The sequence below is a fragment of the Mobula hypostoma genome, chromosome 21 (genome assembly GCF_963921235.1).
Source record: "Mobula hypostoma chromosome 21, sMobHyp1.1, whole genome shotgun sequence".
In the NCBI taxonomy this organism is placed as follows: domain Eukaryota; kingdom Metazoa; phylum Chordata; class Chondrichthyes; order Myliobatiformes; family Myliobatidae; genus Mobula; species Mobula hypostoma.
This window is the reverse complement of record NC_086117.1, coordinates 6,410,939-6,426,836: the sequence shown is the minus strand read 5'-3', so window position 1 is coordinate 6,426,836 and position 15,898 is coordinate 6,410,939. Positions and strand designations below refer to the sequence as shown.

The 15,898-nt window shown below is 43.8% G+C and overlaps 1 protein-coding gene across 9 annotated transcripts in view; it reads right to left on the bottom strand.

The window, feature by feature from the left end:
* Positions 1–15,898, bottom strand: part of LOC134359762 (LIM/homeobox protein Lhx2) — a 72,544-nt gene that overhangs the window by 20,857 nt on the left and 35,789 nt on the right. The window lies entirely within an intron of this gene.

Genomic DNA, 15,898 nt, shown 5'->3' with positions numbered 1-15,898 from the left:
TCTTCCCAAAGGCTTCTGTACTCCCTGCATCATATTCAAAATATCATTGGTTAATCAGTTCCATACTTCATGATATTTAATATTAATGCAGTTCAGTTTGTTATTTATGTGTGATTCATCTGTAGAATTTATCCTTGCCTTCATAAGTTGTCGTGTGTTATGTGTCCTACTGTGCTTTACAGCCAGGTTTGGAAAAACGCTGTCTCATTTCGATACACATTATATGGTTATATACATTACATACACGGATGTAGTTAAATAACAATAAACGACTTGATGTTCATGTGATAAATAAATGAATCTCAATCTGAAACAGTACAGCACAGGAACTGGCCCTTCGGCTCACAGTATCTGCACCAAAGATGATGCCAGATTAAATAAAATGTCTTCTGCCCATTTCTGATTCATATCCCTCTGTTCCCAGCCCATTCATGTGTCTATCTTAAATGCCTCTATCATTCTAGCGCTAGAGATTAGAGGTTAAGGGTGAAAGGTGAAATATTTAAGGACAATCTGAGAGGGATCTTCTTCACTCAGACAGCTGTACAGCTGTGGAAGAAATTGCCAGCAGATGTTGTAGATGCAGGTCAGTTGCAACTTTTAAGAGAAGTTTGGTTAAGTACATCGATGTGAGGGGTATAGAGGGCTATGGTCCAGGTGTGGGTCAATGGAACTAGGCAGAACAATAGTTCAGCATGGACACATTTGTTCATTATGTGCCATAGACAATCGTGGTCTTTGCATGACCATGGTTGTTCTTGGCAAATTTTCTAGAGGTGGCTTACCATTGCCTTCTTCTGGGCAGTTTCTTTACAGGACAGGTGACCCCAGCCATTGCCAATACTCTTCAGAGATGGTCTGTCTGGCATCAGTGGTCACATAACCAGGACTTGTGATATGCACCAGCTACTCGTACAACCATCCACCACCTGCTCTCACGGCTTCACGTGACCCTGATCGGGGGGACTAAGCAGCTGCTACACCTTGCCCAAGGGTGACCTGCATGTTTGCAGAGGGAAGGAGTGCCTTACGTCTGCTTTGGTAGAGAGGTATCTCCACACTGCCACTCTTCAGCAAGGGCTAGATGGGCCAAAGGGCCTGTTTCTATGCTGTAGTGTTCAAAGACTCTGTGACTCTACAGCTGCCACTACCAACACCACTAACGACCTGTCCCAGGCATTCACTGTGTAAAAAACTTGTCCCATACACATCCTTTAAACTTTCCCTATCTCACTTTAAGTGCATGTCCTCTAGATTTTGATGCTATCCTAGGAAAAAGATTCTGACTGTCCACCTTACCTGTGCCTCTTATAATTTTATAGACTTCTAACTTCAACTGTTTATTCCTTTCCATAGGTGCTGCTAGTTCCTGCCGCATTTTGTATGTAAACACAAGGAATTCTGCAGATGCAGGAAATTCAAGCAACACACATCAAAGTTGCTGGTGAACGCAGCAGGAGGTACAGTCGGCGTTTCGGGCCGAGACCCTTCGTCAGGACTGAACCTGAAACGCCGAAACGTCGACTGTACCTCTTCCTAGAGATGCTGCCTGGCCTGCTGCGTTCACCAGCAACTTTGATGTGCATTTTGTATGTGTTACTCTGGATTTCCAGCATCTGCAGAGTATCTTGTGTTTATACTTCTAAGAACATGATTTGTAAAGAGTCCTTGAAAGTGAGCCTGTAGGTTGTGGAATCGGTTCACATTTGCGGTGACTGAAGTTATCCACGTTGATTCAGGAGCCTGATGGTTGAAGGGTAATAATTGATCCTGAACCTGTTGGTGAGTGACGTTAACCATTCTGGTTCAGGAGCCTGATGGTTGAGGGGTAAGAACTGTTCCTGAACCTGGTGGTGTAGGAGACCAGTAAAGCTGGTGGTGTCTACTAACAACCCCTAGCATCATCTTAATGTGGTTGGAGGAGAGTATAGGGGGGGATGTCAGAGGTGATTTTTTTTACACAGAGTGGTGGGCATGTAGAACAAACTGCCGGGGTGGTGATAGAGTTGGATACATTAGGGATGCTTTAGCACATGAATGATAGAAAAATGGAGGGCTATGTGGGAGAGAAGGGTTAGATTGATTTTAGAGTGGTTAAAAGGTCGGACATCATCCTGGGACAAAGGACCTATACTGTGCTGTAATGTCCTATGTCCTAAGTTTAAAATTCCACACAGAAGAATAACATTTTCCAGTAATAAATTTGAGAAAGTCTGCAAATGCTGGAAATCCAAAGCCAACACGCACAAAATGCAGGAGAAACTCAGGTGGTCAGGCAGTATCTACGGAAATGAATAAAGAGTCAATGTTTCGGGATCTAATAGGTTGGTTTCCAAATGATGCACTGGGGAAAATATGATGAGAAGGAATATTTAGGAATTATTCCTCCTCCAACGAGGTCATGAGCAAGAGGATCTGAATAAGGCAGGAGACCGAGGACGAGAAGCATTGATGGAGATAGTCTTTTTGCTGGGTTCTCTTTGATTGAAAAAACATTTTAGGAGTAATTGACAAAGATAACCAGGCACAGAAATTACAAAATTAATCAGAATCAGGTTCATCATCGCTGACATAAGTTGTGAAAGCAGACTCGGAGGAACCGAGGCGAAGTGAGTGGAGGTGAGGAGGCAGAGATTTAAATGCCTTGCCAAATTGGAAAGGTCGGGTATGGACCAAATCGAGGCGGTGCGGCACCAGCCCGAGAGCATCTCCAAACGGCAGGGCCCCCGTCCGAGAACAAGCAACGACTCGAGGCTTGGACGGTTTAAGCGCTGGGCCAGATCGAAAAGGTCAGGGTGTCAGGGCCAGAGGCGAGGGACGGGATGGATCAGCTCATTGCTCTGCGATATTTACTCGGCTTTGCGCTGAACTAAGGCTGTAGCCTACCCGGTTGCAGTGATGCCTGGCTTAGTGTCTGTGGACTCACTTTCATTCTGAAAGCTATTGGCTTACTTTTATTGTTTGCACAATTTTTTTTCTGCATATTGGGTGTCTGACAGCATTTTTTAATGGGTTCTTTTGGGTTTCTTTGTTTAGTGGCTGCCTGTAAGGAGACAAATCTCAAGGTTGCATAATGTACATACTTTGATGATAAATGTACTTTGAACCTTGAACACTGAAATTTGTTGTTTTGTGGCAGTAGTACAGTGCAATACATAAACTATACTATCAATTACAAAAGTATATACATTTATTTTTTACTCAAATAGTAGTGGGTGTGTGGAACACCCTGCCAGGGCTGGTGTAGAGGCAGATACATTAGGGACATTTAAGAGACATTTAGATAGGCAGATGGAAGATACAAAACTAGAGGCTATGTCAGAGGGAAGGGTTAGATTAATCTTAGAATAGGTTAAAAAGTCGACAAAACATCATGGGCTGAAAGGCCTGTACTGTGTTGTAATGTTCTATATATAGTTTTACACTAGATTTTAAACAAGGCTGTGAGACAGCAGGCAAAAAGCTCTGGGTTTCCTGCATCTTGGGAATCTCTTGTGTCCAAGGTAACGTGTCATGGAAGGGAAAGGAGCTGTCAACAAACAGGATCCGGAATTCCCTGCTGAGTACAACCTGCTGCCTCGGACCTCCAGGGACCCAGCTTCAGTTCTGAGCTCGAATGCTGTCTACGTTCTCCCTGCGATGGCACAGTTTCCCCTGGCTTCACCGCTTTCCCCTCTACGTCCTAAACACAGGCAGGTCGGTAGAGTAACTGGCTGCTGTCAATTATTCATAGTGAGTACGTGAGCGGTTGAATAGTCACATAACACTGCAGCATGCAAACAGGCCCTTCAGCCCATCTAGCCCATGCTGAACAATTAGAGGGGGTTGCTGGGAGAAAATAAAATAGAATCAGAGGACAAGGGACTTGGCCTGAAAACTCTCCTCCATAGATGCTGCCTGGCTTGCTAAGTTCCACCAGCATTTTGCATGTGTTGCTCAGAGTGGATGGGTATTTGATGGTGGGTCGAAGTGCCTGTTTCTGCGCTGTATGAGCCTGTGTCTCCCAGCATAGCCAGCAAGTTCTTAAAGGCACTGCTACCTATTGGATGACAGAGCAAGAGCTGGGAAGGGGAATTCAATGCCTCGTATTTGGGCACAGCGGGTCGTGCCACTGCCGTGCAGTGTCCCAGGTTCAATTCCCACGGCTGCCTGTACAGACTCCCCACATTATCCCCATGACGGCATAGACTTCCTCTGGGTACTGCGGTTCCTGTCCATACCCCTGTGAGCTGAAGGGTGAACACATTAGCATCATTTTATATTTTTATTTATTGAGATACAGCATGGTACAGGCCCCTCTGGTCCTTCAAGCCACACTGCTCAGTCATCCCCCGATTTAATCCTAACTGAACCACGAGACAATTTACTATGACCAATTAACCTACTAACCTGTACAACTGTGGGAGGAAACTGTAGCACCCAGAGGAAACCCACACAGTCACGTGGAGAAGGTACAAACTCCTTACAGGCAGTGGTGGGAATTGAACCCGGGTCGCCTGTACTGTAAAGCGTTGTGCTAACCACCACACTACCGTGCTATCCTATCTGCAGGACAAGCTGCCAGCGGAAGTGGTGAATGCAGGTTTGATTTCCCATTTAAGAAAAGCTTGGATAGCTACGTGGATGGAAGGGACATGGAACGCTATGGTCAATGGAACTATGCAGAATTACAGGTCAGCACAGACTAGATAGGCCGAAGGGCCTGTTTCTGTGCTGTGGCACTCCGTGACTCGATAACACCATTTGTCACATTACATCAAAATATACAGCAGGGGTTCCCAACATTTTTTATGCCCTGGAGCCTTACCATTAACTGAGGGGTCCTGGGACCCTAGGTTGGGAACTCCTGCGAAATGCGTCATTTTGCATCGACAACCAACACAGGCTGAGGGTGCGCTGGGGGCAACCCACAAGTGTTGCCGTGCTTCCAGCACCAACATAGCGTGTTTACAATGTACCAACCCTAACCCATACATCTCTGGAATGTGGGAGGAAACCACAGCACCCGGAGAAAACCCTCACAGTCACTGAGAGATATGTACAAACTCCTTACAGACAGTGGCGGGATTGAACCCTCGTCAGAGACACTGTAAGCTGTTATACTACCATACTGCCCTACTTTTTCCCATACCTTGTTTTTCACTGAACCTTGGCACATGTGACAATAATAAGCCAATTCCAATTCCAGGTGTATCTACATCCACTCTAAATAACCCCCCTCCCCCGATTCCAACCTCCACAATGCAGTGTGGTGGAGACTTCCAAAGTTTCACCATCTGTGAGAAGTTTCTACAAGCTCTAGTTCAAGTTCAAGTTTATTGTCGTCTGACTGTACATATACACAATCAAACAATGTTCCTCCAGACCACGGTGCACCCACAATACGTATATCACACACACACACACACACAATGCATACAACAAAATATTAACATAGATAAGTTAATACAGTATCGGTCAAACTGCATATTGTGGGCAGCACAGATAGACAGTAAACAGCTCACTGTCCTAGTGACGAGACCTCAGTGGTGGCAGGGTTACAATCTCAGGGAAGAAGCTGTTCCCCAGTCTGGCAGTCCTAGTCGTGATGCTCCTGTACCTCCCTCCTGACAGTACAAACATCCATGCGACCTAGAAACAGTTCGCCTTCTGGTGGAATGTAATTTTGAAATGAATTTCCTCTCCCAAGAAAAGACTTAATTCTTGTTTTCAGCCTTAGAATAAAGGAATATTATTTATGATGTTATAATAATTGGTTTTAATATTTATGTTTACCTGTCGATTACCTTAAGATCATATCACCTCCCTACCCCATCAAACAAGGGTAGTGATTCCATTGTCACTTCATGCAACAAATCAGATGACTATTCCCCTGATTTTAATAATAATAGTAATAGTAATAGGCTATTCACATAATAGTCCCAATAGTAATATCTACAACTGGTAGCATCCCAAAGCCACTACACAACAGCATTAAACAATTAGGCCTACACAGCAATATCTATGTAAGTCTCCAGAAAGCCACAATACTAAACATCATTAGAATAGTCCGAACGTTCTTAGCAATTGTCTGTAAGGAGTTTGTACGTTCTCCCCGTATCCACAGGGATTCCTGCTGGGAGATCTGGTTTCCTCCCACACAGGGGATCCCAATGTTTCTTTATGCCATGAACCCCTACCATTAACCAAGGGGTCCGTAGACCCCAGGTTGGGAACCCCTTGCTCCAAAGACATATGGGTTAGTGAGTTGTGGGCATGACGTGTTGGCACTGGAAGTATGCCAACACTTGCGGGCAGCCCCCAGCGCATCCTCGGACTGCGTTGGCCGTTGACGCAAAAACGACATGTTTCACTGTATGCTTCAACGTACATGTGACAAATAAAGCTAATCTAGATCTTCAATGCAAATGTATAAAACTTTCATCTTAATCATCTTTTGGGACATGCTGCTGGTGGAGGTGGTGAATGCGATTTTGATTTCAGCACTTAAGGACATGGACGGGAGGGGTATGGAGGGGTACGTCCAGATGCAGATCAATGGGACTAGGCAAAATAACTGGCATGAACTAGATGGGCCAAAGCTCGGGTTCTCTGACTCTTTCTAAATAGTTTTGGCTAATTGCATCCTAGTAATAGCATCCACTTCTGGGGAATGTAATATCAAAATGAATTTCCCCTCCCAAGAAAGACTTCTTTCATATTTTCAGCCTTAGAATACAGGAGTATCATTTAAAGACACAAGGGAGTCTGCAGATGCCGGAAATCCAGAGCAGCACACACACACTGCTGGAGGAACTCAGCAGGTCAGGCAGCACCTATGGAAAAGAGTACAGTCGACATTTCGGGCTGAGACCTGATGAAGTCCTGATGCCCTCTGCATTCTGTCTTGTCTTCTAGGTTCAGTTTTCTTCCCCTTTCCTTTCCACTCCTGATGAAACATCTCAACCTGAACATCGACTCTTTATTCCTCTCCATAGATGCTGCCTGGCCTGCTGAGTTCCTCCAGCATTTTGTGTGTGCTACTTACTTATAATATCTACAATTGCTTACAGCTCATCCAAGAGGACTACAACCTTGTCATTGGGTTTGGAGGCTTGCGTGCTTCAGTGACCAGGAGAGCTATGCTGGCTGGAGTCAGGGCTTTGTGCTTTGGCTCTTGGTAGGGTCACTCAAGCCAAACAGGACAAAGGGTAGAGGACAGACTCAGAATGGTCCACTGGTCCTCCAGCTTCAGGGTTTGACTCAGGGCTATCGACTCTGACTGGTCAAAAAAATTGTTATGGAAACAGCAATGAAGAAGCCTCCTATATCTGAGTGTGACTGATGACCCTGAACCACGTCTGGGGCACAGTAGAGAAGATGGCCAAGGACAGACAGAGATGGAGGACCTTCATTGCTGCCCTAAATGCCAGTGACGTAATGGGCAGTAAGTAATTAACTACGACTGACCTTAAGATCATTTCACCTCCCTAGCCAACTAAGTGAAGGTAGCAATTCCTTTGTCACCTCAGGCCACAGCTTGTTATGTGGACGCATAGCAACCATTCATTTGTAATCCAGGACTAATGAACATGAGACATGAGTCAATTCCCACCACAGCTCTTAAATTCAGCTAATAAAATAAATTCTGCATTAAAAGTCTGGGCATTATTCTCCCAGTTGGGCCACGGCTGTAGGAGCTCAATACTGGTCTGCTCACTATACCGCAGGAAGACACCAGGCAAGGTGTGTTGGAGATTTACGAGGATGTTGTCAGGGCTGGAGGATTATAGCAATGCAGAGAGACCGGTTTAGTTGAGACTGTCTCCTTTGGGAATGAGAGGAGATTAAACCAAGATGTTAATTAAGAGGCCGAAACAGGAAGGACCTATTTCCCTCGGTAGAAGACCAATAATCAGGAGGCTTGAGTTAAGTTAGTTGGGGGAAGGATTAGACAAGAGATCTGTTCAGCCGAAGAGGGAGGAGGTCTGAAACTCACTGCTTGAGTGTGGGTGGCGGAGGCAGACACCCTTGTGATGTTTAATGGATTAACAATGAACTCGGGGCTAAGAGGCAGGATGCAGGAGTTCAAAATTCAAAGTCAATTTATTATCAAAATATATGCAGTACATGTCACCATATACAACCCTGAAACCCATTTTTTCACGGGCATTCACAGTGGAACAACAAAATATTATAGAATCAATGAAAAACTACACACAAAGACGACAACCGAGGTGCAAAAGAAGACAAACTATACAAATACAAAAAAAAATAATAATAATAACAATAAAAATATGTAACTAAATAATACTAAGAACATGAATTGTTGAGTCCTTGAAAATGAGTCCAAAGGCTGTGGATTCATTTCAGTACTGAAGTGAGTGAAGTTATCCACACCGGTTCCGGAGCCTGATGGTGGAAGGATAATAACTGTTCCTGACTCTAAGGCTCCTGCACCTCCTCCCCGATGGCAGCAGCGAGAGGACAGCATGGGCTGGACAACAAGGGTTCTTGATGACGGACGCTGCTTTCTTGTGGCGGTGCTCCTTGTAGATGTGTTCAATGGTGGGGAGGGCTTTTCCTGTGGTGGACTGGGCTGTTAGGTGGTGTTAGATGAGCTGTTCTATTTTTCGTGGACACAATGGGCCGAACTGCCTCCTTCCCTGTACATTTCTCTCTGCTCCTATTTCTCAAAGAGTTATATAAGCAGCCCAATAATAACTGAATCATTGTAGAAACCGAACGGTCTTCTAGAATCCAGTAGAAAGATCATGTGCAAACTCCAAACCTCAGCAATGGAATTGGTTCCCTGCCATGACTGCCATCTATCATCAGAAGTATCCCTTCTGCTTGGGATTGTTAGTGGTGCCAATGAATGCTCATCCTAGCTCCTCGTGAAAGAACACGTACAGGCAGGTGTGTTGGGTCTCTACAATGATCCTGACACCTCGTGAAAGAGCACGTACAAACAGACATGTTACAGAGCGTGTTCAGCTAAATTAGTTAATTAGTTCAAAAGTTCAAAGTTCCAAATAAGTTTATCATCAAAGTACATACTGTATATGTCACTGTATACTACCCTGAGATTATTTTTCTTGCAGGCGTTCACAGTAGAACAAAGAAATCCAATAGAATCAATGAAAAATTACACCCAAACGAAGTCTGACAAACAACCAATGTACAAAATAAGACAATCTGCACAAATAAAACAAAATAATAGCAAATAAAAATAATAACAAATAAATAACACTGAGAACTAAGTTGTAGAGTCCTTTGAAGTGAGTACATAGTTTGGGGAATCAGTTCAGTGTTGAGTGAGTGAAGTTATCCACACTGGTTCGGAGACCTGATGGTTGAACCTGGTGGTGTGGGACCTGAGGCTCCTGTAGCTCCTTCCCGATGGCAGCAGTGAGAAGAGAGCTTGGCCTGGACGGCAAAGGTCCTTGATGATGGATTATTATTCGCCAAGGTACAATGAAGTTTGGTTTTGCATGCCATCCATACAGATCAGTTCATCACATCAGTACACTGAGCTCGTACGAGGGAAGTCAATAACAGAATGTGGAATAAAGTGTTACAAAGTACAGTGTAGGCAGACAATAATGTGTCACACCCGTGGTAGGGCAACTGTTCCGCATTGTGAGCACAAGAAACTGCAACCAGCCTCCCCTCCATGGACTCTGGACTCTGCCTGTACTTCTCACTGCCTCAGTAAAGCAGCCAGTGTAATCTAAAATCCCACGAACCCCAGACATCCTCTCTTCTCACCTTTCCCATCAGGTTAAAGATACAAAAGCCTGAAAGTACATACCACAGGGCTCAAGGATAGTTTCTATTCACTGGTATCAGATTCTTGAACACTGTTCCCTCTAGCTGTGTGGGTGCGTGGCCACACAGAAACTGAAACGCTCCCATGCACATAGCCTTTGTTGCCACGCAGCTGGAGTTTTCTTTTATAGAATGTTAATATAATTTTGAAATCTATGTTAATATAATTGTTAATACCCTGTAATTGTGTTAATGAATATAATTCATAAATTTTCTAGATAATAAACGTAGCACAACCTTGAAATATTTTAGAGCTTCAACATATTTTCATTGTCAGTTTTCAGTTAGAATACTTCTATAAATTGTGACAATAAACACAGAATGGAAGAAGGTAGCTCATTGTTAGTAAACGGCCATCTAGTCAATATTCATTGTATGCATATTTTAAAAAATCATTTAAAGCGCTGTGCAGTTTTCAAGCAGTGTAAAAATTTCCTATTCAGAGCAATAGTTGGTCTGCACAGCTCTTAAAACAAACTTCAATGGTATGTTGCTTTTAAATGGACCTCTTAACTTCACAATTTACCTCATTATGATCTTACACCTTACTGCTTACCTGCACTGCACTTTCTCAATAGCTGTTACACTTTATGCTGCATTGTTATAGTTTTACCTTGTTCTACTTCAATATATTGTGTAATGGGCTGATCTGTAAGAACAACTCACGAAACAAGCTTTTCACTGAATCTTGATACATCTGACAATAATAAACCAATTCCAAAAACAAATACCAAAGGTATATCATTGTGCAAAAGTCTGAGGTACATACATATAGCTGGGATGCATAAGACTTTTGCACAGTACTGTAGTAGTTTTATGTATTGCACTGTACTGCTGCCATAAAAAAAATTCATGACATACATGAGTGATGATAAACCTAATTCCAATATGGGTCTCTTTTGTCGACTGAGAGTGGGAAGGGGGCACGGAGACAGGAATCAAAGTTGGGAAAAGGTGAAGGGAGAGGGGAGGGAGCGGGAAGCACCAGAAAGCCATTCTGGAATGATCGATAAACCAGTTATTTGGAATCAAATAACCTTGCCTGGTGCCTGATGGCTGTGTGTGTCCACACCCACGCCAACCCCACCACTTATTCTCCACCATCTGACCCACACCCCCGCTCCGAGGTGCTCAACTCTCACCATTCCCAATATCCTATGCTCCCACCATAGTTACAGACTCACTCTCCGCTCCACATTGACAAATCTTTAGGCACCCAAGATATATATACATACATACATATATATATACATATATATTTAGTGTATATGTGCCTAAGACTTCTTGCACAGTACTGTAGATTGTGAGGTCAAGAGTCCTAGGGGACCTTTCAATAGTCTTATAACAGTGAGATATACCTTTCCATTGAAAAGTTCAAAATTGTTAAAGCATGAGTCCTTTTAACAGTAGAATATTCTAGACAAACGGGCTCAGGGGTATAGTCTAGGCCTCAGATTTGTCCCTGGAATTGACAAAGAGTACCATGTTGGAGCCTCCAGAATACTTCCCTGGGATGTGGGTGATCCCTCTCCCCTGTCTAAAGGCTGAGTCACCCATACAATTCTCTAACTGTGTCTGTCAGATCTTCACTTCAGTCTCTCGAAAACCAGCGTGACAATCCAACAAAAAGGCTCAATCATTTGACAATTTTGTCAGCAGTTCCGATTATCTCTCGTTAGTAAACCCATCAGTTCCCTTTCTCCCTCACTCACCTCATAGCCCTCTCTCTCTCCACCACCCACAGGTAACGCTTCTTCCCTTAAAAGCCCCTTTCTCCCCAATTGTTTATCCCAAAACAACCCTCTCTCTCGCTTCTCCAGATCTGCTTTGACACTCCTGTTCCCTGCAGATGACATCTAAAGATAAAGATTAGCTTTATTTGACACATGTACATTGAAACCTACAGTGAAAGCTGTTACTAGTGTCAACGGCCAACACCGTTAGAGGCTGTACCTGGGGCAGCCCGCAAGTGTTTCCATGCTTGCGGTTCCAACATAGCATGTCCACAGCTTACTAATGCCAACCCGTACGTCTTTGGAATGTGGGAGGAAACCAGAGCACCCAGAGGAAACCCAAGCAGTCAGAATCAGAATCAGAATCTGATACGTGTCTAGTACATGCTGTGAAATTTGTTGTTTTGCAGTAGCACAATACACAATAATAAAGTCTATAAATTACACAATAATACACAATAATAAAGTCTATAAATTACAATGAGAAATATATTTTTAAAAATTAAATTAAACAAGCAGTGTAAAAAGAGAGAAAAAAAATACTGATGAAATGTTAATGGGTTCGTTGTCCATTTGGAAATCTGCTGGCAGAGGGGAAGAAGCTGTTCCTGAAATGTTGAGTGTGTGCCTTCAGGCTCCTGGATCTCCTCCCTGATGGTAGCAATGAGAGAAGGGCATGCCCTGGGTGATGGGTGTCCTTAATGATGGATGCCACCTTTCCCAGACATCGCCTTGTGAAGGTATCCTCGAAGCTGGGGAGGCCGGTGCCCATGCCCATGCTGGCTAAGCATGCAGATTTCTGCAGCTTTCTCCGATCCTGTGCAGTCACCCTCACCCATACCTGACAAGTGATGCAACCTGTCAGAATGCTCTCCACAGTATAGCTGTAGAAATTTGCCACAGTATTTGGTGTCATACCAAGTCTTCTCAAACTCGTGAGGAAATATAGCTGCTATCAAGCCTTCTTTGTGATTGATTAATATGTTGGGCTCGGGATAGATTGATTCACGGTGAAACCATGAATTGGTTCCGAATTGCTTTCACTGTAAAACTTTACACTCACCCCTATGATACCCTGATCAGATTCTTGATAACTGATTGGCCATTGTAATCCATGAATGTGTTTGTTTGCAGATAAATGTTGAAATGTTTTGCTGTACTGGCCCGGGAAGCTCATCTCGCACAATGGGCTGATGGGAGTCCAGTGAAGGCCCCAAGTGCAGGGCGGAGAGACACAGACACAGTTAACAGTTCTCAGAGGTTTAATAAGAACTGTACAGGTCAAAGGAAAATAGTAAACATTAGGCCAACGGGGCTGCTTACTAAAAACTCTCAAACTAACTAAAAACTAACGCCGTCACTGCAGTTCGAAAGCAGTAGCCTAGAACTAAGTTTACATCGTTCCTTTAACAGCATCTATGGAGGTGCCTTGGCAATCTTAATGATCACTGCAGTAAAAAGAAAGGATTTTCTGAAAGATTTGTTAAAAGACGCCACGTGGGTAGCATCTGGGAACAGAAAAGAATCAATCATTTGGCTGTTGGTATATCGGTATTTGCTGAGGGTCAGCAGGAAATGGAACATAGAACAGTACAGTATCGGAATACTGCGCTGGCCAGTATGGGTGTTTATTACCTGGAATGTAGGAGAGTGAGGAGCAAGGTTATAGAAATGTTTACAATTTTAACAGGCACAGTCAAGGTGGACGCTGATCCATTCATTGTCACAGATGTCCACAATGTGGAGGCCAAGTCATTGGGTATCTTTAAAATGGAGGTTGATAGCTTCTAAATGGTTTAATGTCATTTCCAATACAAAAGTGTAAAGGAGAATGAAATAATTGTTAATCTGGACCCGATGCAGCAGAAAAAATCACAATAAGATAAAGATAATAATAAATGCTCAGCCAACTGGCTACTATCAAAAACTCTCAAACTAACATGTCACTGTGGCTTAAAAATAGTAACCTGGAACTAAATTCATACCACTCTATCTAAACCTCTGATCTTTCCCGAAATGTAGACCAAGGTAAGCATTGTTGTCGCTGTGATTGAATCAAGATTTGACAGGACTGAAACAAAAGGACAAGAGTTGAATACAGTTACGAAGAAACTCTATTTGGCTGGAACGTGAGCGTTCTCACGGGTGTGATTGTCATCTTCCTTCAGCTGCCCGCCTGTGAGAGCGTGCAGATTCTGCGGTTGTGACATGGACAAACAGGTTTTGGACCAGTGGGATGGAGGACCCCCACACGTAAGACAGGACTGCGCTCCCAGCTCACAACAAGGGCAGCTGCAGCCTCCTAAAGTTTTTAATTCCTGTGCCGCTCTGACGTAAGGCAGTATCTGAGATGCCTCACGGTACATTTTCCAGCACTCCACTGCAGTTGAACACACACCAGACCTACAGGAAGGGGAAGTCAGGAGAACACACAGCAGTCCTCCTCGCAGGGTGTCAACATCGCAGAAAATCTATCCTGGGCCAAACACATTGATGCAATCACGAAGAAGGCATGCCTACTTCATTAGGAGTTTGAGGAGATTTGGTAAGCCACCATAATCTCAAGCAAATTTCTACAGATATACCATAAATTACATTCTGACTGGTTGCATCACCATCTAGTATGGAGGTGCCAATGCCTAGGATCCATTATTAAGGGCCTTCACTGTCCAGGACCTGCCCTCTTCTCATTGCTGCCATCAGGGAGGAGATACAGGTGCCTGAGGACACACACTCAACATCTTAAGAACAGCTTCTTCCCCTCCGCCATCAGATTTCTGAACGGTCCATAAACATGACCTCACTATTCCTCTTTTACACGTATTTATTTATGTATTATTGTAATTTGTGGTAGCTTTTTTATGCCTTACACAGTACCGCTGCCACAAAATAACAAATTTTGCGACATATGCCAGTGATAATAAACCTAATTCTGATTCTGAACACTCAGCACATTTGAATTAAAGAAGGCAGCATCTACTTGTAAGCACCCTCACCATCCGGGACGTGCCCTCTTCTTAGTAGAGGTAAAACAGGAGATGCCTTTGCACTTTTAATGATCGCTGCAGTAAAAAGGAAGGATTTTCTGAAAGATTCGACAAATGACGCCACGTGGGTAGCATTTGGGAACAGAAAAGAATCAATCATTTGGCTGTTGGTATATCAGTATTTGCTGACAGTCAGCAGGAAATGGAACATAGAACAGTACAGTATCGGAATACTGCGCTGGCCAGTATGGGTGTTTATTACCTGGAACGTAGGAGAGTGAGGAGCAAGGTTATAGAAAGGTTTACAATTTTAACAGTCAAGGTGGACAGTGACAGTCTTTACTCCAAGATCCATTCTTTGTCACAGACGTCTGTGGAGGCCAAGTCATTGGGTATATTTAAAGCAGAGGTTGATAGATTCTAGATTCAAGAGTTAAGATTGTTTAATGTCATTTCCAGTATGCAAGTGTAAAGGACAACAAAATAATTATTACTCCAGATCTGATGCAGTGCAAAAAACACAATAAATAAGATAGTCTCGGCCTGAAACGTCGACTGCGCCTCTTCCTATAGATGCTGCTTGGCCTGCTGCGTTCACCAGCAACTTTGATGTATGTTGCTTGAATTTCCAGCATCTGCAGAATTCCTGTTGTTTTAGCTTATATACATAGATTGATTGTATGTCCATAAGGTGATGCTAGGCACAGGAGAGTCTCTACATAAGATGACTCTGACAGGAGTGATCGTACGTCTTATGCTCTTATGGTCTTAAGACAGGGGAGTTCAAAACCAGGGGACGTATGTTTAGGGTGAGGGGGAAAGACTTAAATGGGACCTGAGTGGCAAGTTTTGCACCCAGAGGATGGAGAGTAAATGGAACAAGCTGCCAGAGGAAGTGATCAAGGCAGTTACAATAACATCATCTAACAAGCATTTGGACAGGAGTGTGGCCTGAACCCAGGAGATAGGGACTAGCTGTTTGGGCACCGTGGCCAGCATGGTATGACTGGGCCGAACTCACTAGCAAATTGGTTTATTTTTGTCACGTGTACCGAGGTACAGTGAAAAAAAATGGTCAGCAAAGCAGCAGTTAGCATAACACAATCACAGCAGCAGCGGCCCAGGTTCAATTCGCACCACAGGAGGTTGTACGTTCTCCCATGGCTTTCCTCCGGGTGCTCTGCTTTCCTCCCACAGTCCAACGACGTAGGGTTAGGCTTAGTAAGATGTTGGCATGTTATGCTGGTGGCGACATTTGCAGGCTGCCCCCAGCACATCCTCCGACTGCGCCGATCATTGAAGCAAACGACTCATTTCACCGTATGCTTTGATGCATGTGTGACAAATAAACCTAATCTTTAAAAAACT